Genomic DNA, 25,820 nt, shown 5'->3' on the forward strand with positions numbered 1-25,820 from the left:
ATACCAAATTGCAGCCCTCTAGCCTCATTAGTTTTTATTTTATTTTAGGTTAAAATTAGCCATGCATGGTTTTCGTTCGAAAGGAGTAATAGGAGGTGATGAGAAATACAGAAAGATGAGACAGTTAAATTGACAAATAAATAAATAAATAAATAAATAAATAAATAAATAAAAATGTAAGTAAATTATAAAAAAAAATCTTACCTTGAACATAGATATAACTTAACTTCGAGTCAGGAATTGCAAAAGTAATTTAGAATTCTCTCTCTTTTTTTATTTAAATCTTTCCTGAAACATCAAACGCCATCCGGAATGAAAACATCAACACACCTACTCCGTAGTCTGTAACTGCAGCTAAAATGCAAATTTCAGGAATATGCTTCCTGTATCAAAAGGAGCTATTGCATAAATGCATATTCATGGGCCCCGAAAGCATTACAAAACTGGAGATCACGGTTTCCTGAAATGATGAATTTGTAACTGAAATGATAAATTTGTAATTGTTTAATTTCAGTGGCCATTTGGCCAGGGTTGGTTGGTTTAGGTCGAGCTACTGGCCTTATGCCAGCGCGGCGAGGTGCAAAATGGTGTATGAGGCTTGTTGTGGACCTTCAGACTCTATCCAGCCTACAGAGATGTGATGAGCTAAGCATTGGTTAAGTATAATATTTCTTCACTGGCTGTGTTAGTCCACACTGTAATTTAAAAAATGTCATAAACATGTTGACAATTTGTTGTACACATATCACAAACATGTTGAAACGAAAACAATTCAACGATACAATCAGGAGAATGAAGCTTTGGCAAATGCTGTCATAAACTTGACAACTTATCGCCGACATATCACAAACATATTGAAAATTATTCAACACAATCTGTAGAACGAAACTTTGCTAAATGCTGCCATAAACTTGTTGACAACTTATCGCCGACATATCACAAACATGTTGAAAACAACGACAAAACTTGGGACAAAACTTGGACAAATGCTGGTTATAATCATACGAAGCGCCGATTAGGACTCGCAATTAGTCATCGACTTGTATTTAACTTCTGTGTGATATGTGCAACAAGTTGTCAATATGCTCATGAGATTTTTTGCTGCAGTGTGGACGTATTAATGAGTTGTCAACATGTATTCAACTTGTGTGTGGTATGTGTTTAACAAGTTGTCAACATGTTTATGAGACTTTTTGCTGCAGTGTGGACGTACTAATGAGTTGTCAACTTGTATTCAGCTTGTGTGTGATATGTGTGCAATAAGTTGTCAGTATGTCTGTGAGATTTTTTTCTGTAGTGTGAACATATCAATTTGTTGTCAACATGTATTCAACATGTGTGTGATATGTTTGCAACAAATTGTCAACATGTTTATGAGATTTTTTGTTGCAGTGTGGACATACCATTGAGTTGTCAACTTGTATTCAACTTGTGTGTGATATGTGTGCAACAAGTTGTCAACATGTTTATGAGATTTTTTGCTGCAGCGTGAACATACCATTCGAAGAATAAGTTTAAGAACTTGAAAGGAGATATAAATACCTTGAGAATGGTCCCAACCACAAGAGGTCTCAGAAATCTCAAGCATCCCTTTACAAAGCGTTTCGGAGGAAATGAAATTATCCGTGTGGTCCGCCTGCCTGCCTGCCATGAAATAATAAAAATAATGATAATAATAATAATAATCCCCCGGAGGCAATAATGTTATCCTCACGAAGATATTTCTGTCTTTCCCTTTCATCTTAAAAGCTCTGTGCGGACGAGGGATTTCCAAAGCGTCGCCATTATTTGCCCCGTTCCGAAGGAGAAAACCGGAGCTTGGCAGGATTGTAATCTTATATATATATATATATATATCTCCGTGGAATCTCCTCAAATTTGTAACGGTATAATTTCTTTTAAACCTCTTTCCGTGTGACAAGGTTATATAGTGTACGATTAATGGTCGTGAGTTTGGTAATACGGTAATTGCTTGTGTCAGTTACAATCTTGTTCGGGGAATGGGTACGTGCGCGGAGGTTTATATACATATACGCTGTATATATATACTTATGCATATAAACTACAAGAAAATAATCATAATTAAAGTACGAGCAATCCAGTTGTCTAATGCGCTCAGTATCCCTGACTACTCTTATATCCCGTACGCCTTATTGCTTGACGAGCAATAAATGGTTATTGGAAAAATTCACATCACCGACAAACGTAACCTTAAAATGCATGTGTTTTTAACAATTTTTTGATCGGAATGATTTTTCTTTCATTTCCCAAAATGTTTGCATAAAATCGTGTTACTCATTTGTATATATATATATATATATATATATATATATATATATATATATATATATGGAATAGCATTGCATTGTATTGTAGCTATTACAATTACATATGTATCTGGTAAAATGAAGAATCTTAGTTTGATGGTTGGAGAGAGAGAGAGAGAGAGAGAGAGAGAGAGAGAGAGAGTGGAAGTGGGTGTCACGTACCAGTAACCGAAGCAAGAAGAAGAAGATACATTTCAATTCTATACCTCTTACGAAGCCTTTCCATTCCTCAATTTCATTCCGCTCAGTCTCGCTATTTTACTGCCTTTTTCGCAAAAACTAATTTAGGTCCTGTCAAAGGCAATATCCTCCGAGCCTGAACTGGGAGAGAGATTTCTCCGAAGAAGCGTAAGTGAATTTTTAAAAACATTTCCTGACGTCTGAAGGTATCTCTCTCTCTCTCTCTCTCTCTCTCTCTCTCTCTCTCTCTCTCTCTCTCTCTCTCTCTTTCAGGGATATTTCGTAAGCATCGGCCTGGGAGGGAGGTAATAGTAATATTAATACCAAGATTATTTTGAGAGAGAGAGAGAGAGAAAGAGAGAGAGAGAGAAAGAGAGAGAGAGTCGTTAGACCCTAATGTTGGCACGGTGAAGTTTGAAAGAGAAGTATTTACTGTGTAATTTTCAGAAAATTGATTATAACTTATGACCTCAGAGAGAGAGAGAGAGAGAGAGAGAGAGAGAGAGATGAGGTACTTTAGGAATTAGACTTCGGAGATGTACACAATTTTACTGTAATTGAAAACAAATTTTGTGACACACTGGAGTCCAATCTCTCTCTCTCTCTCTCTCTCTCTCTCTCTCTCTCTCTCTCTCTCTCTCTCTCTCTCTCATTTCATGCAGTTTTCCAAACTCATTAACATCACTTTCTATTAAAAAGGTATGCAAAAGAATCTCCCCCTCCCTCTCTCTCTCTCTCTCTCTCTCTCTCTCTCTCTCTCTCTCTCTCTCTCTCTCCCAGGCCCTTCACAAAAGCCCCAAAGAAGCAATTGGGGCTTGGCAGCCATTACAATTTTCTCCCGTCGACCATTAAATGACACAGCGACCAGTTCCGTCCGCCATTACATGAGGTCTTTTCCGGCCGAACGGCATTTCTTATCACTCTGATATTTTTGTTTGCTCATTTTTCTTTATTTTCTTTATTTTCTCACACTTTTACGACCGGGGAATGGATCGTCTGGTGGGGATCACGAAGGGGAACTGTGTTTCCCGTTGGCGGATTTTCCGTTCCAGCTGTTATGTTAGAATTCTTCAGTTGAGGGGTTCTCTCTCTCTCTCTCTCTCTCTCTCTCTCTCTCTCTCTCTCTCTCTCTCTCTCTCTCTTCTTTAAGTAGTTTTCCAAGCTGTCTTCCTCATTAGATTCATTTTGTTATAAGATTTGTAGGAAAATAATCTGCTTTCTCTCTCTCTCTCTCTCTCTCTCTCTCTCTCTCTCTCTCTCTCTCTCTCTCTCTCTCTTTGTCACTCCATTACCCATTTATCGCTCCTGTGATTGGCGAGAGAAAGAGAGAGAGAGAGAGAGAGAGAGAGAGAGAGAGAGCAGCCAATTGACTTCCCTTTCTCCTCTGTCGCTTTCATCCTGAACGGAGTGTTTCATTGCAAAGGATTCCTTTCTCTTTGCAGCGGAGAAAGCAGAACCTTTCTATTTTTTTTTTTTTTTTGTCCTTTCCACTGTTGCTGCTGCTGTTTATCAAGAGAGAGAGAGAGAGAGAGAGAGAGAGAGAGAGAGAGAGAGAGAGAGAGAGAGAGAGAGAGATTCTCTCATTTTTTATTTAAATTTTCTAAAGTTCAAAAATTAAAGTTCTCTCTCCCTCTCTCTTTTATTTCAAGATATTTTTCTCATTACCTTCACTTTCTTTTAAAAAGTTATGCAAGAGAGTCTCTCTCTCTCTCTCTCTCTCTCTCTCTTTCTCTCTCTCTCTCTCTCTCTCTCTCTCTCTCTCTCTCTCTCTCTCTCAGAGATAAGTGAGCACATGATGTCTCCTCGGATGGACTAATAGGTCTTTGAGACATCCTAATCCTTGTAACTCTCTCTCTCTCTCTCTCTCTCTCTCTCTCTCTCTCTCTCTCTCTCTCTCTCTCTCTCTCTCTCTCATAGAGATAAGTGAGCACATGATGTCTCCTCGGATGGACTAATAGGTCTTTGAGACATCCTAATCCTTGTAACTCTCTCTCTCTCTCTCTCTCTCTCTCTCTCTCTCTCTCTCTCTCTCTCTCTCTCTCTCTCAATCGATTTCAAAGCATGCATACATATTCTTCAATATCATTCTATACTATTTCCTTTATAGCAAATGTCATCTTGTATGAGAAGTAATGACAAGAGAAAGATACCAGTTTGTTCTCTGCTCCTGTCAGCCTGAACAATTCATCTCTGTCGTTTAAATATGTGACTAGACAGACGCCCAGCGATATCGCTGGGAAATGTCAGGCTGAGGAGAATTAAATGTATTTTTGTGTATTTTCTTTATGTCGTCCTTTTAGCTTTTTTTTTATTTCTTCGTTCTTGGTCGTAGCATTAAATGTTCTGTTTACGTTTTTTTTTATGGATGTACATTTGGCTTTATATTTTTTTGGTAGGAAAATTAAATGTTTTTTGTATATTTTTTATGTAGTTCTTTTAGCTTGGCTTAATATTGTTCTTGGTGGGACAATTAAATGTTTTACTTTTGTGTATTTTTTATGTCGTTCTTTTAGCTCTTATGTCGTTCTTTTATCTTTTATGTCGTTCTTTTACCATTTATGTCGTTCTTTTAGTTTTTATGTCATTCTTTTAGCTTTTTTTATATCTTCATTCTTGGTCGTAGCAGTAATTTTTCTGTTCGTGTTTATTTTTAATCTACACTTGGGTTAATATTTTTCTTAGCGGGAAAATTTAATGCTGTATTTTTGTGTTTTTTTATGTCGTTCTTTTAGCTTTTATGCCGTTCTTTTAGATTTTTTTTTTATTTCTTCGTTCTTGTTCGTAGCAGTAAATGTTCTGCTTATTTGTTTCTTAATCTACACTTGTCTTAACATTTTTCTTGGTGGGAAAATTAAATATTATGTTTACATTTATCCTGAATCAGTGTTAGTTTATAATTTTCTTTCCTTGGCTGAATCAGAGAGAGAAAGAGAGAGAGAGAGAGAGAGAGAGAGAAAAGAGGATCGAACTCTTATCATTCATCGAGAGAGAGAGAGAGAGAGAGAGAGAGAGAGAGAGAGAGAGAGAGAGAGACAGACAGACAGAGAATGGAAAATTATACTATACCAAAAACCTGCTTACCTAAGAGAGGAGATATATATATATATATATATATATATATATATATATATATATATATATATATATATATATATGTATATATATATATAGATATATAGATATATATATAGATATATATATATATATATATATATATATATATATATATATATATATATATATATATATATACTCGTCTCTTACACAGCCTTTAAGAAATATCAGCCTGTCTTAAAATCTTGATTCTTTGTACCCGGAGAGAACTAAATTCCCTTAAGAAAATCCTTGGATATTAATTCCCCCGTGGCATCGTCGTATTCATTAGAGTTTTAACATTAAGAATGCACTATCTTAAACATAACTCAGTCCACTGAAATCCTTCAGGAAAATTCAGGAGCTAAAATTGTTTCCTTAAATAAAAAAAATGTTTTTTCTTTCTGATATCAACAGGAAGTAGTTTGAATATTTTTTATTTTTATTTTTGTCTTCTGACTGGCAGCCAAAATGGATAGCCGAGGTGGTGGATAGCACACTGGATAGCAGTGCCTAGTTTAAAGTCCTTCTTTAATTATTTTGACTTTATTTAATTATTATTTTCACAAATACCGACCCAGAGATTTTATGAGCAAAAAATTTGTTTTTTTTTCTTTTTTATCTAGCAATGGATAGCCAGAATGTGAATAGCCAAAGTGGATAGCACACTAGATGGCAGTATCTGGTTAGCACACTGGATAGCAGTGCCTGGCATACGAAGCTTCTTTAATCATTTTGGCTTTTTTCTCATTTTTTTTTGTAGGCAAATTCTGTATGAGATTTTATGAGCAAGAAAATATCAAGCAATTATCCACTGAGGAAATTCTCAGTTCGATTTTAAATGAATGAAATGAGAGAGAGAGAGAGAGAGAGAGAGAGAGAGAGAGAGAGAGAGAGAGAGAGAGAGAGAGACCTTACAGACCTTACAGACCTTACAGTTCGTTCGGGTTGCCCCAGGTCCCTCAGTGTGAGGCACCTCTGATGTCTACCAGAGAATTGCTAACGCATCTTCCGGTATATTTTGCATCTTCCAGTCTTGGATGGTCTGGGATGCATCTTAGATATTTGTCGAGCTTATTCTTAAACACATCTACGCTCACTCCTGATGTTTCTCAGATGAGCTGGTAGCGCACTGAATAGACTGAATAGACGCTGCATTATCGATGCTGGTGCGTGGTGGATTAATGTCCTGCGTGCTTTCCTTAGTTTTCCTGGTATAGTTTTGGGCACTATTAATCTACCTCTGCTTGCTCTTTCTGATATTTTTAGCTCCATGATGTTTTCGGTAATTCCTTCTATCTGTTTCCATGCCTGGATAATCATGTAGCGTTCTCTTCTTCTTTCAAGACTATATAAATTTAAGAATTGTAGTCTTTCCCAGTAGTCAAGGTCCTTAACTTCTTCTATTCTAGCTGTAAAGGACCTTTGTACACTCTCTATTTGTGCAATATCCTTTTGGTAGTGTGGGTACCATATTATATTGCAATATTCAAGTGGACTACGTACGTACAAGCGAGAGAGAGAGAGAGAGAGAGAGAGAGAGAGAGAGAGAGAGAGAGAGAGAGAGAGAGAGAGAGAACATTTCCAGTCGATGACGTCCCGGAAATATTTCATCACCCTGTTATTTTTCAGTCAGCATCTAATGCACCTTAGGTTGATTGACTAATGCAAGTTGTAATCACGTTTGCAACACGGGAGAGAGAGATAGAGAGAGAGAGAAAGAGAGATAGAGAGAGAGAGAAAGAGAGATAGAGAGAGAGAGAGACAGAGACAGAGACAGAGAGAGAGAGAAGCAAACGGATAAAAGCTTTCATTTCCAGTGTGTCGAAATCAGCCATCACTACCATTTATTATTATTATTATTATTATTATTATTATTATTATTATTATTATTATTATTATTATTATTATTATTATTATTATCAATGCAACTGATTATATTGCAGTGTTTATACCACTTATTATTATTATTATTATTATTATTATTATTATTATTATTATTATTATTATTATTATTATTATTATTATTATTATTATTATTATTAACGAAAAATAAAACTACAAAATCTCCCTCCAGACAAAAAAAATAAATAAAAACGACACACAGGCACTTACAACAACTTGCAACAACTTGCAACAACTTGCAACAACTTGCAACAACTTGCAACAACTTACAACAACTTGCAACAACTCCTCGCTCACCAAGTGTTGTTGCGCTGTCGTTCCGTTCTCAAGGAGACGGGAGCGTGAACCCCCCAATTCCCAAACCGCCCCCCCCCCACAATTGCCCCCTCCCTAACCCCAGCCGGAGTTAATCGATGAATTATCGAGTTAAAAACCCAAACTTCTCCTATTATTCTCGTGCTGTTGCTTCGCTCGCCCGCCCAAAGTTTCGAACCCGTGATGAAGTAAGTGACTGAGAAGCCAGTTTGAAAGCTCAAGAATTTGGGGGTGGGTGGGGGTTGGGAATAGTGCCGACAGTGCACCTCACGCGGTAAACTGTAAGCATTGTTGCCAAGGTTCTTCACGGCGTTCCTTAAGCTCTTAGCTGGGACACACCCCATTTCTTTTTTAACTTAAACTCCTCTCTCTCTCTCTCTTTCTCTCTCTCTCTCTCTCTCTCTCTCTCTCTCGTCTTACTTTTCCTCAACCCTTTAATAACGATCGTTTCAATATTGTTTTCAGGGGCTGAATGACCTTACAAGTCCCAGCGTTGACCTTTGACCTGGATTTGGTAGGTTTGAAATCGTTTGGTCTTGAGAAAATTGCAGTGTATTGTTGTTGCATTGTTTAGAACGATATAAGAAATAAACCACAGTATATATATATATATATATATATATATATATATATATATATATATATATATATATATATATTGTCACGTTAAGTGATGGTTTTGCAGGAACTGCTGGTTCCCCGCTCGTTCCCTTTGTGGATTGCTGCCTCCTTACCTTCAAGTTTTTTTATGTTTTGATGTTTTCGTCAGTGAGCTGCCGTTTTTCTTTCTTCAGTCGGGTCTGGTAGGGCAGCAAAAGTAGCGGCAGTGGCAGCAGCAGCAGGCAGTTTTTTGGAGTCGACGTTGGTCGAGTTTTTGAGCAGCAAATTGGAGCACGCCTACGAAGTGGAGCACGTCGTAGAGGTGGAGTGTGACCATGAGTAGTCGTGTGACCACGAGCTGCTCATCTTTGATGACAGCGTGAGGCTGTCCTGACGTCTCCATCGGGGTATTCTGGTTTGTGGGGTCTTGTCCCTGTTGTGCAGCTGAGGGCTGTCTTGGTGACCCGATGGAGGACGTATGTTTGGTATTTTTTTTTCTGCCTGCTGTTGTTTATTTTTGCCTTTTTTTTTTAAAGCTACTTTTTTTTGTTTATTTTAACTGGATTTTGTTTAGTGCTGCCTTTTGGCTTTTTTTGTATTTATGGTTTTTATCTTTTTGCCAGACCTGACTCACTTGTAAATATTATAAATAAATTAATATTAAGCTCATTTTATTGTTTTTGTTGTTTTCCCCTCCTTTGTTTGTTGCATCTGCCGTCAGTCATGACAGCCCCGTCCTGAGTATATTAAAGAACCTGCATAACGACCCACCCGGGTCGTTACAATGGCGACTGTGACAGGGCGGCTCTGTTTTGGCTGGCGGGGTTGTTACGGCATTGGAGGGGATCATGAGTGTAAAAAAATAATCTTTTTTTTTTTTTCTTTTAGGTGGGGAGGTGTCACGTTAAGTGATGGTTTTGCGGGAACTGCTGGTTCCCCGCTCGTTCCCTTTTGTGGATTGCTGCCTCCTTACCTTCAAGTTTTTTTATGTTTTGATGTTTTCGTCAGTGAGCTGCCGTTTTTCTTTCTTCAGTCGGGTCTGGTAGGGCAGCAAAAGTAGCGGCAGTGGCAGCAGCAGCAGGCAGTTTTTGGAGTCGACGTTGGTCGAGTTTTTGAGCAGCAAATTGGAGCACGCCTACGAAGTGGAGCACGTCGTAGAGGTGGAGTGTGACCATGAGTAGTCGTGTGACCACGAGCTGCTCATCTTTGATGACAGCGTGAGGCTGTCCTGACGTCTCCATCGGGGTATTCTGGTTTGTGGGGTCTTGTCCCTGTTGTGCAGCTGAGGGCTGTCTTGGTGACCCGATGGAGGACGTATGTTTGGTATTTTTTTCTGCCTGCTGTTGTTTATTTTTGCCTTTTTTTTAAAGCTACTTTTTTTGTTTATTTTAACTGGATTTTGTTTAGTGCTGCCTTTTGGCTTTTTTTGTATTTATGGTTTTTATCTTTTTGCCAGACCTGACTCACTTGTAAATATTATAAATAAATTAATATTAAGCTCATTTTATTGTTTTTGTTGTTTTCCCCTCCTTTGTTTGTTGCATCTGCCGTCAGTCATGACAGCCCCGTCCTGAGTATATTAAAGAACCTGCATAACGACCCACTCGGGTCGTTACATATATATATAAACAGGTGGAGATGCAAGGTGAATGCTCTCTCTCTCTCTCTCTATCTCTCTCTCTCTCTCTCTCTCTCTCTCTCTCTCTCTCTCTCTCTCTCTCTCTCTCTCTCTCTCTCTCTCCCGACGGATATTCCATTACACTGATTAATAAGATATATGGTCTCTCTCCTTCAATTTTTTTCTCTGTGTATGTGCGAATGTCTGTCTGTCTGTGCCCAGGAAATGTCATGTCAATTGTATACGTTCACCTGAGGGCAAGATTGCTGCGTTTCAAAAGGAAAAATATACTAGAAATAAAAAGCTACCTTGTGCGTAAGAAAATGATAGGCGATGTATCTCTCTCTCTCTCTCTCTCTCTCTCTCTCTCTCTCTCTCTCTCTCTCTCTCTCTCTCTCTCTGTGGATACCCGCTGATCTCACAACCAGTCCTTGAATTTAAAAATCTAAAGAAAAAAAGTACTGTAGAATCGATTTCAAAAATTATAGTGACGCTCCAAGCTACTTCTCTCTCTTTCTCTCTCTCTCTCTCTCTCTCTCTCTCTCTCTCTCTCTCTCTCTCTCTCTCTGGATACTCGCTGATTTCACAACCAGTCCTTGAATTTAAAAAAAGTATAAAAAAGTACAGTAGAATCGATATCTAGAATTACAAAAGTTATAGTGACACCCCAAGCTAATTTCCTCTCTCTCTCTCTCTCTCTCTCTCTCTCTCTCTCTCTCTCTCTCTCTCTCTCTCTCTCTCTCCGGTGCTTCCTGATTTCATAATCAATCTCTGAACAAAAGAAAACTATAGAAAAATACAGAAATATTATAGAACCTATATCTATTCTAACAAAAGCCATACTAACACCCAAGTTAACACACAAAAAAGTCAAGACTGGGCTTTGGCCAAGATTAACATTTGACACCCATCTGAGTTGATTTCCAATCAACGACACCCCTTCCCTGCCCGCCCCACCCTCCCCTAACCCCCCTCCTTCTCTCCCTCCCTCCCTCCTCCTCCTTCCATCCATCACTAGTAAAATGTATCCCCTTCCCATTCCATACGAGGATACATCTATTTTTCCCCTACATTTCACTCGATGCCGCGGCATACATCACAGCAGTGGCCCTTATATCGAAAACCGTCGGTGGGCCTTTGGAATACGAAACGCCCTGTGGACGTTTTATGGCGCCGTCATAATTCACGCCGGTATCTATCGGTAGAATGGAAACATAAATATATATATATATGTCGTCAACAAATGTCGACAACATGTCGCACACATGTGACGAACATGTTGGGAACATGTCGTCCACCTGAAGTGGAGAACAGTCTATAGTGAACCAGATGTTTGTTTTGGAGATCTTAAATAAGTTTAAATGTCGTCAACAAACGTCGACAACATGTCGCATACATGTGACGAACATGTTGGAAACATGACATCCACCTGAAGTGGAGAACATATGGTAACTCAGATGTTTGTTTTGAAGAACTTAAATAAATATAAATGTGGTGAACAAATGTCAATATGTCGCACATATGTAACGAACATGTTGGAAACATGTCGACGACCTGAAGTGGAGTTTAAATGTCGTCAACAAATGTCGACAACATGTTACGAACATGTTCAAAACAAGTCGACGAACGAAAGCGAAGAACAAATCTACAGCCAATCAGGAATCTATGACTTGCAATGAACATGTCCATTACATGTATGCAACAAGTTGCAGACATGTTGACAACACGAATTACTATAGTTTGGAAGATATCGAATAGACATCCCTTTTAAAAACAGCTGTAATGTGGAAGAAGGAGTGTTTCCGAGTTGGGAATTGAAACTGACAGGTACAAAAGTAAACCCTTTCGACGATGCCACTTTCAATTCAGACATCACGATAACATCCTCCTCTTATTACAACTGAGAATCATGACGTTGATGATGATGACGATGATGACGTTGACGTTGGAAACAAAACAAAACAGAACGACGTTTGTGGGTAAAATCAGTCCTGCGGGAGAAATTGAATCTCGCATATGAGAGCAATTTGATTCGGGGAAGCCCTACTCAGCCCTCCGCCCGCTCACAATAAATGGCTTATGACGGAAGGGTTGTATATATTGTTTAAGCCCGCCCCGACGCGAAACGATTGCTTTGCTTCAATAAACGCTCTGGTATTTATTATTGCATCGGGCAATCACTGAGTGAGTATGCCCCCCTTGGGGCGTAGCTGGGGAGGCGGGGGGGAAGAAGGGCCCCAGCCTCAAAGGGCATGAAATATCTAATCTGTAATATTGGGTGGAAGAGAGTAAAAAGAATTAGTTGGGGAGTCAGCTTGTGATAAGATTTTGGAGAGAGAGACAGAGAGAGAGAGAGAGAGAGAGAGGAGAGAGGAGAGAGAGCGATCTTATCAAAATAATAATATTGTTGTTAAGTATCTGATAAGACTGGAGAGAGAGACAGAGACAGAGAGAGACAGAGAGAGAGAGGTCATATCAAAATAATATTGTTGTGAGAGAGAGAGAGAGAGAGAGAGAGAGAGAGAGAGAGAGAGAGAGAGAGATCTTATCAGAATGATAATATTGTTGTTAAGTATCAGATAAGATTGGAGAGAGAGAGAGAGAGAGAGAGAGAGAGAGAGAGAGAGAGAGAGAGAGAGAGAGAGAGAGATCATATCAAAATAATAATATTATCATTATATATCTGATAAGATTGGAGAGAGAGAGAGAGAGAGAGAGAGAGAGAGAGAGGGAGAGATCTTATCAGAATAATAATAATGTTATTAAGTATCAGATAAGATTGGAGAGAGAGAGAGAGATCATATCAAAATAATATTATCATTATATATCTGATAAGATTGGAGAGAGAGAGAGAGAGAGAGAGAGGGAGAGAGAGAGAGAGAGAGAGAGAGAGAGGCGGTGGGAGATAGAGAGAGAGAGAGAGATCATATCAAAATAATAATATTACGATTAAATATCTGATAAGATTGGAGAGAGCGAGAGAAAGAGAAAGAGAGACATAGACAGAGAAAGAGACAGACTGACAGAGAGAGAGAGAGAGAGAGAGAGAGAGAGAGAGAGAGAGAGAGAGAGAGAAAAGGACTTTGATAAAGAGGTCTTTTCAGGAAAGTTGGAAGCATTCTAAGGAAGCCGATATATTCAAGAGCCTGAACAACGATATTGTCCCTTTTTAGAGAAATGAGGTTCGTCAGCAGTTTTGGCCCGCCCCCCAAAACCCCCTTAGTTTTTTTGGGGGGGCGGGGAGTGGCCTCCCCCCTCCCCCATCATAAAACTCTACGTTAACTAAAAAGATATAGAGGAAAGCAATCTGCAACGCTTTCGAAAAACTTTCGAAAAACTTTCACTTCGCCCCCCCCCACAAAAAAAATCGACTGAAGGATCTTATGTAACTCTTTCCACGGCACCTGGGGGTCGCCCCCTGGGTGGCCTCTACCCCCTCCTCAACCCTATAAAAAACAACGTCTCTTTCCATGGCCCCTTGGGAGCCACTTCCCCCATTCCTAACCCCCACCCTCCCCCAAATATATAATTCCAAAAAAACCTTCACAAACAAAAAAACTCTTCTTCCATAGCCCATTGGTGGCCCTGGGGGACCTTCCCCCCCTCAACCCTATAAAAAAAGTCTCTTTCCATGGCCCCTTGGGGGCCCAACTTCCCCCTCCCCCAAAAAAAAAGTATCCCCCCCAAAAAAACCTTCACAAACAAAAACAAAAAACTTCACTTGAACAATTGATTGGATATATTAAGCCTTTTCATGTCGTCTTCCCAGAAGTCATTATCTAATAAGTGTCTATTATCTGTGGCCATTTGGCCACTAATAATGGCCGGGCCTCTCCGTGGAAGGCCGTTTGTGGCCCCGAATTGTCATTATTGGTTGCTGTGATATCATAAAAGAATTTAGAGTCCCGACCTCCTTTTGGTCTGGCCCGGTCGTTAACGACTGCTACTGGCTGGCTGCTGGAGATCTTGATCAGAGAGAGAGAGAGAGAGAGAGAGAGAGAGAGAGAGTTCTTATCAGAATGGTATTGCTGTTGTTGTTAAATATATGATTGGAGTAAGAGGGGGAGAGAGAGAGAGAGATCTTTACAGAATAACTATACGGTTATTAATCATCTGATAAGACTGGAGAGAGAGAGAGAGAGAGAGAGAGAGAGAGAGAGAGAGAGAGAGAGAGAGGGTCGTAAAGTAAATTTCAGGAGAGTGTGAGAGAGAGAGCGAGAGAGAGAGAGATCCTAACAGAATAACTATACGATTATTAATTAATTATCTGATAAGGCTAGAGAGAGAGAGAGAGAGAGAGAGAGAGAGAGAGAGAGAGAGAGAGAGAACTTGCAGAAGAGTTATGGAAAAACATCTCAGACATGAAATGGGTTGGAGGTGCTATACCGCTTGGAGAAGAGAATCCTCTATTGTTCGACATTTTTCTTGTTTGTTTATTTGTGTGTGTGTTTATGTGTGTGTTTGTGTATGTGTGCATATTTACACACAATACCCCACAATAAACTAACACATTATTATCATTTCTATCCCTATTACAATCAAAACAACAGCAAAAAAAATTTTTCGCGAAAATATAAACGGATCAAATCGCCAAATATCGTAATTCTATTTTCCCGTTCGCGCCAAAATGACGTCACATTTAAATGCGCGCGCAAATCTCAACCCTGTTATAGTGAACCTTTGAGTGTATATGTGTGTCCGGTTGACCTTGAACTTGAAACTGGGGATTTAAACCATTCATTCGTTCCCCCGCCCCTCCACCCCCTACCTAAGGGACCTCAGTCATTCTTGGCCGAGCTGTTTAAATCGACGGCATTTTAAACAGGGTAAGCCTGATATTGCTATCTCAGTGTTGCCACTTTGGAGGGTTTTGATTTAATTTTCATTTATTTTTTTCGTATTTCTATTTTGAGTTTATTGATTTAAAATCATTTTTTATTAAATCATGAATTATTATGAAGATAAGAGTTTTCACTGGATGTATATATTGTGAAAAATAGAGGTAGAGAGAATTAAATATTGAGAGAGAGAGAGAGAGAGAGAGAGAGAGAGAGAGAGAGAGAGAGAGAGAGAATGACGAGTGCAAGATAAAAATGAAAATTCAAGCAAAGATAGGAACGGATTACGTTCAGGCTATGAAAAGCTTTCTTCGAGAGAGAGAGAGAGAGAGAGAGAGAGAGAGAGAGAGAGAGAGAGAGAGAGAGACCGATTACACCAAGGCTATAAAATCATCTACTCGAGGCTGTCTATTGCGATGTCATGATATTATTATATTTTGACTCTGTACTAACCCCTCATACCTCTCTCTCTCTCTCTCTCTCTCTCTCTCTCTCTCTCTCTCTCTCTCTCTCTCCTCAGTCCCTTCACCCATCTCTTTGTTGGTCGCCAAACAAAGGCAAACAAAGAATGAACTCTAAAACAAACAAAATTTTGGTGAAAAGGCGACTTTCAAGGGAAAAGGGACTTTACCTGGTTGGAACAAATTGGTCTGTGGAACTTTCAAGTTTTTCTGGGAACTTTCTGTTGTAATTTTTACCTAAACCTTTTTTTTTTTCATATCTTCTGTAGACCACGATTTGTTCTTTAATTTTTTTCTGAGGCACCAGACAAAAAAATATGTTATATATATTACTAACAGGACCTCATTCAAACTGGATGGTATCTAGTGGAGATATTTTTTCAAAAACGTTACAAGCTTTCTAGGGCAAACAGTCCTCATTGTCAAGTATCCGGTTTGAATGGGGTCCTGGTAGTAACTGTACTAATGCACAGTACAACTGTGTATGTGATAAGGTTTATATATATATATATATATATATATATATATATATATATATATATATATATAATATATCTGAGAACTTATCCTTTACAAAATGGCGAACTTGTATAGCTTCAATGAACCAAGAATAATTTTCCTAGGGACTCTTCGAAGTATATAAAACTGTCAGTCGATTGAACTCTCAGGCCTAATACCTGGGGCTTAGCTTAGCGGGACCCTGACAGACAAACCTACGGACAGACAGTAGGGGCGTGTGTTAAGAGAGAGAGAGAGAGAGAGAGAGAAAGTTCTCCCCCACGTCTAGATTTTTTGGACAGTCCTCAAAAATGAGAGTACTTCCGCCTTGCCTGAATTACTTAACAAGTACCCCGATGCTGGTTCAAGCTCTCGACCGCTTGCCAATGTTTGTTTTCAATCGCTGGAGTCAGGGCTCGATTGAGATTGCTGGCTGCAGACGTGCTATTAGAATATTCATGCTCGTGTTTATAGGCGAGAGAGAGAGAGAGAGAGAGAGAGAGAGAGAGAGAGAGGAGGGGAGGGGGGAGAGAGAAATAAACGTACAGTTTTTCATTTGCAATGCTTCGAAGTCACGAGAAATGGTATCGTGTGAGAGAGAGAGAGAGAGAGAGAGAGAGAGAGAGAGAGAGAGAGAGAGAGAGAGCTTCCAAGCTGGTAGTGTATTCGTTCACGCTCTCGTGGTTACTAATGCACCTAGAACCAGAGAGAGAGAGAGAGAGAGAGAGAGAGAGAATAATGTAAATTCCTTTATCCCACTTCAAAGTCCCAGTGGGTATTATTTTACATTGTAAGTTAAAATTTGAAATTAACAGAGAGAGAGAGAGAGAGAGAGAGCACAGCATTACTCAATCGCAACACACGTATGAAGTATAAAGTACATTTTCCTTCCTTACAATCAATAAAGAAATAGATAAATAGATAAATAAATAAATAAATAGATAAACAAAACAAGGTCTATAGCAAATACATTGGCACAGAAAGCAACTGAAGCCTTTGGGCCAAACAGTAATTAGGCTCCCTTCAGAAAGTTTTCCTCGCCCAATATTTTCTTGCTCAACTTCAGAATGGCCGTCGATTCTCACGTCGCGAGAGAGAGAGAGAGAGAGAGAGAGAGAGAGAGAGAGAGAGAGAGTCAGAAAAAAAACTATTGCAAAACATCTATAACAATTGAATAATTTTTTTAGTCAGGTCTTGGCTGTCATTCTAACCTCTCACCTTAGTACAGCTTAGTACAGACTAAATAAATAGAGAGAGAGAGAGAGAGAGAGAGAGAGAGAGAGAGAGAGAGAGAGAGAGAGAGAGAGGAAAAAGATAGAAAAATTTTTACAACAATTCAATAATTATTTTTGTCAAGTCTTGGTTGTCATTCAAACCTCTCACCTTAGTACAGACCACAGAGAGAGAGAGAGAGAGAGAGAGAGAGAGAGAGAGAGAGAGAGAGAGAGAATAAAAACCTACAAAAAAAAACTGCTTACAAATAACAAGAAATAAAAACACTTCCTAAATATCACGAAGGTTCTTGTAAGATGTTTGTCCAGTAGGTCTTCAGTTCTGATAGCCGAAAGAGAGAGAGAGAGAGAGAGAGAGAGAGAGAGAGAGAGAGAGAGAGAGAGAGAGAGAGAGAGAGAAATCAAATCCGAATCTTCTCCTCATTGTCATGCTCAAGAAAACGAGGACAAACCGTTATTTTCGTCTTAGTCAAATTTAAACATTTCCGAATACATAAAACACACTTGTATTTATCTAAGCAAAAATACAAACAGACAAATACAGCATTTATTTCTTTATTTATCCAGAGGGAGAAGGAATGAACTAAAAGTTGAGAGAAACGGGAATCTGGACCTACAAATCTTAGAGAAAGATAAGCATCTTTGCGAAGCCTCCAGCGCGAGGTCCGGTCTCATAAAGCTTTCCTCATGCTGGTACCAATAATTCCCGGAGTTTTATTTGAAACCCTCCACAAAGTAGCCGTTTCGAACGGTTCCGAAATTCGTCGTGGAATTAATAGTGCGTTTGGGTTCGTTTCACGGGTCTAAGACGCCCTTGGGGGGAAACTGAATTTTCGACAGACTGTCCTTAAACATTTTTCAATTGAATTGACAGAATATAATTGGAAAATGTAACTAAAAACAAACGCCTTTGAGGGAAACTTGACTTTTCGACAAACTGTTTTTGAAAAATTATAGTTGAATTAACAGAATATAAATGAAAAATGTAAATAAAAACAAAATATGCCTTTGGGGGAAACTTGACTTTTCGAAAAACAGCTTTTGAAAAATTGTAATTGAATTGACAAACTATAAATAAGAAATTTAAATAAAAACAAATCCTTCGGGCCAACCCTATGGGAGCTGATAGTCAGTTCGGTGGTCTGGTAAAACTATTTGAATAATAATAATAATAATAATAATAATAATAATAATAATAATAATAATAATAATAATAATAATAATAATAATAATATATATATATGTATGTATATATATAGATAGATAGATAGATAGATAGCTATACACACATAATCCAACACCCTCCCAACATCCATTCCAGCTGGATATTCCCCTGACGCAAATGATGAATGAAAACCCACCTCTGTATAATTTTTTCCAACCCCTCCCCAACCTTCCCTCCCCTCCCCCTCCAACCCCAATATCAATTAAGGTTTCAAAACACCTTCCTTTGTTCCTGTCAGAAAAGATATTCAGGTCTGATCGCCAAACCAGCGGCCTTTCAAACAAAACGGTCCAAATCCTTTCCCAAACCTGGAATACAAAATAGAAAATAGACAAAAAAAAGAGAGAGAGAGAGAGAGATTAAATGTTTGGCAATTGTTGTTTTTCAGCCGTTGAAGGCAACAGTTGAATAGGTTTTATTTTTCGGGGGGGTTTTTGTTTATTTCTGGTAGTTAGGATTGCGATAAAAATGATTGAGTAATTGTTCCTCCTTTTTTTTTCTTTACTCGATCTTGATAGGTGCAGGTTTTCTATTGGTTTGTTCTTCTTATTTTTTTGTTATCTTGTTTCTTTAGCACACACATATATATATATATATATATATATATATATATATATATATATATATATATATATATATATATGACCAGCCACGAAGTCCCTCTCCACTCCACGCTGGTACCTGGGAAAACCAGGCACTGGCTAATGATGACTCAGCATCTAGATCCACAAGCACCCCCTCCCAAACACCCCCACAGCCCACACAGGTGGTCAGGTCACGTTACCAATGATATCTAACAATCCACGAGTGAGACATGAACTTTGGACCTGGAGAAACTGAGTCGTCGGTGACATACCGCGCTACCGCGCTTACCCGAAACTTCGAGTCGACCCGTTGCTGACTCTCGAGTTGCGAATCAATATTTTATTAATGAAGGCTTGCGCACGAGAGCGCCCCAAAAGGAAATGAGCCAATTATCCCTGGGCGCACAAGTCATGAATAGCGACTGAGGTACTAATGAGCCGCCCCGCCGTTGCGTGAAAGCAATATCTCTGCTTGCAATATCCATGAGTCACACTTTGACGACCCGGCGGTGTTATTGACTCGGGTCCTCTTAATTAGAGAGAGAGAGCGAGAGAGAGAGAGAGAGAGAAAGAGAAAGAGAGAGCGTATATATAACTGTATTTGTAACAGATTGAACAGCTAGGAGAAAGCAAACAATAGAGAGGGAGAGAACGAAAACTTAATAGAGAGAGAGAGAGAGAGAGAGAGAGAGAGAGAGAATATATAACTGTATTTGCAACAGACTGAACAGCTAGGAGAAAGCAAGCAAAAGAGAGGGAGTGAACGAAAATTTGAGAGAGAGAGAGAGAGAGAGAGAGAGAGAGAGAATAAAATGCTACGTTTGTTAGAGAGAATTAAAAGCTAGTATAGAGCCAAATAAAGAGAGGGAGTGAACGAATAATTGACAGAAACAGGAAGTAAGAGTGACAAGAGAGAGAGAGAGAGAGAGAGAGAGAGAGAGAGAGAGAGAGAGAGAGAGAGAGAGAAGAGCAAGTGGCTATGATGAAAGCCCAACAAACCCTCGGAGCTAAAGTGACCGTGAAAAGCAATTTCTGATTCGCAAGGGGACGCAAGAGAGGGCAACAGAAACAGCAATAAAAAGAGAGATGGTGAAGAAATGGAAAATAAAAAGATAAACTAGAAGTGGCTCTGAACAAACTGACACTCAAGCATGATGGCGGGGAATGTCCTTCTCGACACTGCAGATATTTTCCAGAACCTTATATTATTTTGTTCATCTTGTTAAATGTCCTTGTTTGTGTTACTGCAATGCAAAGACTCGCTCTCATTCTGCTTTTCTGATTTTCTTTAGTGATTTCTCCTACAATATAATTTTCTTTGTGTGAATCTGATTCTTAACAAAAACTCTGACCAGTTTCCTTGTAGATTTAATTCTCTGGCCAAAACTGTGAATTATTTTCAAAGAACCTTTGTCCTTTTGAAGTTAATTCTGAGCAAAAACTCTGACCGGTTTCCTTGTGAATTTAATTCCTGGCTAAAACTGTGAATTATTTTCTAAGAGCCTTTGTCCTTTTGAATTTAATTCCTGGCCAAAACTGTGAATTATTTCAAAGAGCTTTGTCCTTGTGAATTTAATTCCTGACCAAAACTGTGAATTATTTTCTAAGAGCCTTTGTCTTTGTGAATTTAATTCCTGACCAAAACTGTGAATTATTTTCTAAGAGCCTTTGTCTTTGTGAATTTAATTCCAGGCCAAAACTGTGAATTATTTTCGAAGAGACTTTGTCCCTTTGAATTTAATTCTTGGCCAAAACTGTGAATTATTTTCAAACACCCTTCATCCTGAATTCAATTTCTAACAAAAACCCTGAATTTTTAAAGCCCTTTTTTTTGTGAATTTATTTTCAAGCCAAAACTTTAACCATTTTCTAACTTCTCTCTTACAACTTTTCCTTGTGACTTCATCCTTTGACCAAAATTTGGTTTTGTAACCAGTCAAGGGGTGTCAGGAAGAGGGTGGAGGGGGCGCTAAGCCCCACTTCTAGAGATGGATAATTATTCCACAATAAGTTAGCTAAGGATGGTCAGGTCAGGTCAGGTCAGGTCAGGCAGCCCAGGCCAGGTTGGGCCAATTATTGACAGGCAACCTCAAACCAAGACCCACCTTGCGTTTTAGAATTATTTTTCATGATTTGACTTTTCTCCTCAGAAAATGAATAAATAAATAAATAAAGTAAGTAAGTAAATAAGTAACTAAGTAAGTAAGTAAGTAATATGTTTTCCAAAACACCACACTTTTAACGAAGGGGAAAGTGATCGGATGGCTTTTTCGAAGACAGAGGTAATGTGATATTCTTCGCGTTCCCTGTATAATGGCGGGAATAATAATAATAATAATAATAATAATAATAATAATAATAATAATAATAATAATAATAATAATAATAATAATAACAATCATTTCACGACGTATACAAGACAAAACAGCGAGTCCCAATCATTAAAAGAGACGAATATTCTGTTCCACTTGCCTCCAGCCATTTGTACGAACGTACTAATGGGGACACAACGCCTTGGAGACAACTTGGTGTATTGCACCCTTGCTCGAATGCTCTTCATTTGTTTCGTTTTTTTTAACACAGAGATGAATTCACGATGGGAAATTTATTTCAGCCTCGAATGTATGAATACACAAGAGTAGGAAATTTAAATCCACACTCAAATGCATATCATTATTTATTGAAAAGCTATTATACACCACAATAGGAAATTTATTTCAGACTCGAATGTATGAATATACAAGAGAGGCAAATTTAAATCCACACTCGAATGCATATTATTGTTTATTGAAAAGCTAATATACACCACAATAGGAAATTTATTTCAGACTCAAACGTATGATTACACGAGTGTATGAAATTTAAATTCACACTCGAAAGCATATTATTGTTTATTGAAAAGCAAATCTATACCACAATAGGAAATTTATTTCAGACTCGAATGTATGAATACACCAGAGTAGGAAATTTAAATTCACTCTCGAATGCATATTACTGTTTAATGAAAAGCAAATCTATACCACAATAGGAAATTTATTTCAGACTCGAATGTATGAGTACACGAAAGCAGGAAATTTAAATCCACACTCGAGAGCATATTATTATTTATTGAAAAGCAAATGTACACCACAATAGGAAATTTATTTCAGACTTGAATGTATGAATACACGAGAGTAAGAAATTAACTTCACATTCGAATGCAGATTATTGTTTACTGAAAGACAAATTGGAAATTTATTTCAGACCCGAATGCGTTATTATATCTTGAGAAATTAATATACAAGAATAGGAAACTGAATTCACACTCGAGAGGCAAATACACAATTGGAAATTTATTCCAGACTCGAATGCAAGTTATTATTCTCTCTCTCTCTCTCTCTCTCTCTCTCTCTCTCTCTCTCTCTCTCTCTCTCTCTCTCTCTCTCTCAACTAAGATACTGAGGTGTGAGTGCTGCTTCGCAAATCCATGCAATTTTAACACACTCGCAAATTATTCAGTGGCTTCACCGAGATTGCATCACTGGGACGAGATGCAGCTGGAAAGGCCTTGCAAGCAATGCATTGCATGCATTACACCCCCCTGGAGGGGAGGGGAGGGGGAGGGGAGGGGGTTATCAAAGCAGTGTGGATCTTGCATCATTTACGCATTGCATCTGTTGTCGATGTTGCTAAAAGCTCGATAGTTGCACCTAGATGTGTGTGTAGATACAGATCTCTCTTTGAGGAGGTCTTTGAAAAGACCTCCCAAAAGGTCTCTGAAGACCAGGTCTCTGAAGAGGCCTTTGAAAAGGTCTTTGAAAAGGTCTTTGAAGAAGTCTTTGAAGAGGTCTTTGAAAGGGTCTTTGAAGAGGTCTTTGAAAGGGTCTTTGAAGAGGTTTTTGAAGAAGTCTTTGAAGAGGTCTTTGGAGAGGTCTTTGAAAAGGTCTTTCAAGACAAAGGTCTTTGAAAAGCGTCTTAGAATTGCCCTCTGAAATGATTTTGAAAGAGGGGTCTTTGAAAAGCCTAAAGGTCCTGAGTCCTAATCCAATGCCTGAGTCAAAGGACTCCTCTTCCTCCTCCTCCTCCTCTTCCTCTTCCTCTTCCTCCTCCTCTTCCTATTCATCTTCCTCTTCCCCCTCCTCCTCATCTTCCTCATCTTTTTCCTCCTCCTCCTCCTCCTCCTTCTTCTTCTTCTTCTTCTTCTCCTTCTTCTTCTTCTTCTTCTTCTTCTCCTCCTCATCTTCTTCCTCCTCCTCCTCCTCCTCCTCCTCCTCCTCCTCCTTAATGAAATCACGAATCCTTGTGGGGGGGCTGAAGGACACTTACCAGCATCACGTCACCTTAATGAGCAAAAACAAACTCTTTGATTTGATTAGTAATTAATTACACTTCGTTATTTGATGCGTCATTTTTTCCCCAGCCTGAACAACGCTCGCGTTATTTATAAACCCGGACTGACAGATTCAGGCGAAGTAAAATAACGGCTGGAAGGTATAAACATCATTATTTTTTTTTCTCCTGGTCGTGATTGGCTGGGAATTTTGCTGCCCAGCCAATCAGGAGCAAGATGGAAATCTCCGTGAAGTATAAGGAGAGAGGGAGAGTGAGAGAGAGAGAGAGAGAGAGAGAGAGAGAGAGAGAGGGGAGAGAGAGAGGGAGAGGGAGAGAGAAATTCTATTATTTAAAGTCATCTAGAATGTACTAATGATTACGTAGGGTTTAACAGAGAGAGAGAGAGAGAGAGAGAGAGAGAGAGAGAGAGAGAGAGAGAGAGAGAAATTCTGTTATTTGAAATCATCTAGAAGGTACTAATGATTACGTAGGGTTGAGTAGAGAGAGAGAGAGAGAGAGAGAGAGAGAGAGAGAGAGATTTTGTTATTTAAAGTCATTTGGAAGGTGTCACTGATAACTGAGAGAGAGAGAGAGAGAGAGAGAGAGAGAGAGAGAGAGAGAGAGAGAGAGAGAGATTCTGTTATTTAAAGTCATCTGGCAGGTACTAATGATTACGTAGGGTTTAGTAGAGGGAGAGTGAGAGAGAGAGAGAGAGAGAGAAATTCTGTCATTTAAAGTCATCTGGAATGTGTCACTGATTACTGAGAGAGAGAGAGAGAGAGAGAGAGAGAGAGAGAGAGAGAGAGAGAGAGAGAGAGAGAGAGACGAACACCAGATCTTTCCCCAATGAGGTTATGTTGACTTTGTCCAGACCCGACCAAACATCTGTCATTTCTCTCCCTCTCTCTCTCTCTCTCTCTCTCTCTCTCTCTCTCTGTGACATGTGTCTGTGCGTGTGCGTGCACGCGCGTCTGCAATATTCATCTAGCAGGTCCAGTGTCAGGGAAAGAGACTTGTTGGAATTGTCGGCCATTAAGGGAACACTTAGCCCAGCGCAGTCAGCGCCATCTACCCATTATCAGAGGACAATAGGAATGGCTCTGTCAGGAGTCAAAATTGTATTTCTCCCTCCCCCTACCCCCTCCCTCTCCCTCCCTTCCTCCCTCTCACCCTCCGCTCACCCTGAGTCAAATAGTCTCACTCACACACACACGTACGCGAGTGGACTTCATCGGTTATTGGTAATGGCAGGAGCAGACGCCATTACTCTCTCTCTCTCTCTCTCTCTCTCTCTCTCTCTCTCTCTCTCTCCTATATAAAATGTCCCTTTTGGGATGCGGTTGCGACCCATACGCCCTCCTCCAACCTTATGGCGACCTGCCATAGTCGACTAAAATCAGATACAGAATTAACTGCTTTACGCCTATAGAGATAAAATCCATTTTTTCAGCAAACTATCCTAAGTCGTCTCTCTCAGCCCCCTTCTCTCGGACGGGATCGATCCCGGGATTCTTTCAGTCTTCCTATCTATTTCCGGACGTTGGCCTTCCCTTCTTGCTTCCGTGTTCTCTGGGTCCTTAAATCTCGAATTTTAAGGATTGTTGATTATTAAAAGAATTGTTGATTAGTTTTCTTTAATGTCAGAATATTTGTCCTTATTCATTCAATCACTAATTTTCTGCAGGAAGTACAGTTATAATAACTGTCAACACTTCATGCAGTTAGAAAATACAAATGTCCCCACTTCTTTCGTAAAACAGTTCGTTGTCAAACGGAACTGTGGCCTGGAAACAGTTCATTCAATCACTAATTTTCCGTTGTAAGTACAGTTATAATAACTGTCAACACTTCATGCAGTTAGAAAATACAAATGTCCCTATTTCTTTCGTAAAACAGTTCGTTGTCAAACGGAACTGTGACCTGGAAACAGTTCATTCAATCACTAATTTTCCGTTGTAAGTACAGTTATAATAACTGTCAACACTTCATGCAGTTAGAAAATACAAATGTCCCCACTTCTTTCGTAAAACAGTTCGTTGTCAAACGGAACTGTGGCCTGGAAACAGTTCAGACTCCCTGTCTAGAAGTGACAGTTACGCTCAACATTAGTCAGTCATTTAGTGATCCCGAACAATCTGCGGAAATAGGGAAACCATACGTAATAACGTAAACACTCTTTCCGTAGTCCCGGGAACATCCTACCAAACCCCACGAAAAGCGTCAGCTAAGGTAAACAAGATACGGAAAGGGATTCGATCCCTCTCCTGTTAAAAATAATGATTCCGGAACCCTTTTGAGAGGCGTGTATAAAGGATCTGACATCTGTCCTGATAAGGACTGGATTGAATGAGGGCGGAACAGAATAGGGATCGGGAGATCCTATTTCTCCCTCCAGAGAAGAAGAAGAAGACGTGCCCCAGATTCTTCTTTTCGGGGCGGAATGAGATTTCGAGTCTTCTTCTATTAATATTAAAGGGATTTTGGTTTTATATTGAAAGGCTTTGAGCTTTATATCAAAAGGTCTCGGGGTTTTGTATTAAAAGTCCTTATGCCAGCACGGGCTCTTGTTCGAAATAGCAGTCCAAAAAGGCTGCGATTTGATGACCTGGTGAAAAATAGATTTAAAAACTGTG

Source organism: Macrobrachium rosenbergii, chromosome 45, assembly GCF_040412425.1.
Source record: "Macrobrachium rosenbergii isolate ZJJX-2024 chromosome 45, ASM4041242v1, whole genome shotgun sequence".
Classification (NCBI taxonomy): domain Eukaryota; kingdom Metazoa; phylum Arthropoda; class Malacostraca; order Decapoda; family Palaemonidae; genus Macrobrachium; species Macrobrachium rosenbergii.